We start from the raw sequence: 2,802 nt of genomic DNA on the forward strand, positions 1-2,802 counted from the left end.
GAATGGGAAAATGAAGTTGGCTACTTGCTTGAAGTTTCCTAAGTGACCATTCAAATTAATTTATTGCTTTCACATTGCTGGATACATCTTGGCTGTTCGGTTCAAGGTGTTCATATTCAAGGACTCTTCAAAACTTGGTTTTCACACTTGAAGTGACTACTCAACATCTCCTTAATTGCTGGTAATTTTTCAGCAATGGTTGCCAATTAAATGAACTCCTTTAAGCACATCAACCGAATGTAGTGCTGCCATGTATTTACTCAAGTTCCAAGTTCAATTATCCATCTAGAAGATGACTATTGAGCTCCCCATTCAACCGAACCTATCCATTGACATTAAAGGAACTCATTTGCTTAATACTTAAGAATTCATGTGACTATTCGGCTAGCTCAAGATTTGTCTATAAATAGTTGTTAAATTCATTTTGTAAAGGAATTTTTAACCTTAATGAAATGCTGTCAATTTGTTGAGAGAACTCTTCTCTTGAATTTCGTCCAAAGACTCGTTGGCTTATCTATTAGTTAGTGGCGTCAACCTTGCTCTTTGAAAAAATCGAACTTATCACTTTCAACCCAAAGTGTGGCTTTCATTTGATACCGAGGTTCCTATCTTTGATAGATAGTGGGTCGAGGTCCTTTTACATCCGTTTCATCCACCTTAAAGACATATAAGATTCGGGTCAACATTTTTTCTTAGTGTTGGTTCATTCTTGTTTTTAAGCCTTTCTTTCCATTTCACCTTAAACCGAAAATTCCATACCTTTAATATTTGATTTCTTTCTTTCTTAGCCGAAATGCCTACCAACCATTTCCTTTTTAACCTTAAATGAACCATTAACACCTTCATTGAACAAATATAACTCTTTGATTCAAGATGAACGAAACTTCATCATTAGGACGATCAGGCAACAAACACGACTCATAATTCATCCACGAGACCGGGGTCGTATCACCTATTTAACACAAGAACCAAATTAAATTAAACTAATTTTCAGTTGGAAATAATTTAAAACATAATGTAAACACATTAATTAACATTTAGACAAATTAAATAAGAACTTAGCAAGACAAATTAAATTCGGCTATAACCAGACATAATTAAAACATGTAATAATCTAAGACAAATTTAATTGAACTAAGACTTAATTAATTCGGCTAAGACAAGGCAAATTAAACACATGTAATAATTAAGACAAGTTTATAAGCTATAGTAATATTTGAATTTAAAATGTCCCAAAATTCCAGCAGCCAAATTAATTAGCCAAAGGAAATTCGGCCTCCCAAAATTTGTAAGTAATAGGGTCGTCCCTGAGCTCCTTGTTATTATCTCTCCATGTTCGATCCACCAAGGCTAAAATAGCATCTTCAAATTGTTTGGCACGAGCACGCATGATCAGACCACTAGGCAACTTAATGGCTTCTTGGTCGGTCTCTTCTTTGGTCGTAGGAACCTCGGTATAGTTGAACGCCACACTTTTGGTTGAAAGTGATAAGTTCGGGTTGCAAAGACCAAAGGTTGACGCCACTAACTAGTAGATAAGCCAACTAAGTCTTTGGACGAAATTGAGAGAAGAAATCCTCACAAAATACTTAATTCAATAATTAAAATGGCAAAAAGTCCTTTTACAAATTAACAAGCAAATATTTATAGTGTTGCATAAGCTAGCCGAATAGTCATGCTTAATAGCTAAGAAAAATCAAGAAAGATCCAGAATTAAGTCCCTAGAAAGATTCGGCTGAATGGGAGCTCCAATGGGCAGCTTAGGCATTAAGCAAATGGACCTTATAGAGATGAATGCACCGGTAGTCAAATGGCCATGTCTAGATTCGGCCAGGCCTTTAATTGACTCCTTAAATTGGCACTTGTTAGCTGGAAAGATAGGAACATTGAAGAGGGTTGATGGCCACCAAGTGTGAAAAGTCAGTTTTGAAGAGCCAAATGTGTGTGAACATCATCAGCTGAATAGTCCCTCATGTGAACACTTAAAATGAGTGCATGTAGATGTTTAAAAAATGGAACATTAATTTGAACATTCATTTGGGTTGCCATGCATGAATTGGCCAAATGCAATGAATCTAAGATGCATGCACCTTTAGCCCAAGGTAAATTCTCGCACCAAATTAAAACAAGAAATTAATCATGTATAAAACAAATTAAATTCTAAGAAGAAATACTTGTAAAAAAATCGCACATTTAGTCATGTATTAGTTTAGGAAATATTTAAAACACTTAAACTAATTAGGACATATTTAATAATATCTAATTATTATTTGACCAGAATTAATAACTTAAATACTTGGACTTATGACAAATTAAATAACTATTCCAGCAAAATAAATATAAAGTTAAATAAGTCTAAGATGAGACGAATGAACTAAAACAAGCTCATTGAGCTAAAAAAAATTAAACTTGAAGAGCTTTAAGTAGACCGGCCACGGATTCACCCCAAACCCGATCAACCAAAGCTAAAATTCTGTCTTTGAACTTCTTAGCCCTAGCTCGGGTAATAGGTCCTTTAGGCAGCTTGAGGGAGACATCGTTTGCACTTGATAGCTCATGGGGCTCGATTGCATCATTCCCTCCCTCTTTGAGGTGATTTGTCCCCAAATCGCTACCTACATCAAAGGGAGATAAATCAGCCACGTTAAAGCTTACGCTAATATTGTAATCACCTGGGAGATCAAGCTTGTAAGAGTTCTCATTAATTCGTTCCAACACTTGGAAGGGACCGTCTCCTCTTGGCAACAACTTTGACCTTCGTTGGGCCGGGAACCTTTCCTTCCTCATGTGAACCCAAACCCA

The sequence above is a fragment of the Gossypium raimondii genome, unplaced genomic scaffold (assembly GCF_025698545.1).
Source record: "Gossypium raimondii isolate GPD5lz unplaced genomic scaffold, ASM2569854v1 Contig00280, whole genome shotgun sequence".
In the NCBI taxonomy this organism is placed as follows: domain Eukaryota; kingdom Viridiplantae; phylum Streptophyta; class Magnoliopsida; order Malvales; family Malvaceae; genus Gossypium; species Gossypium raimondii.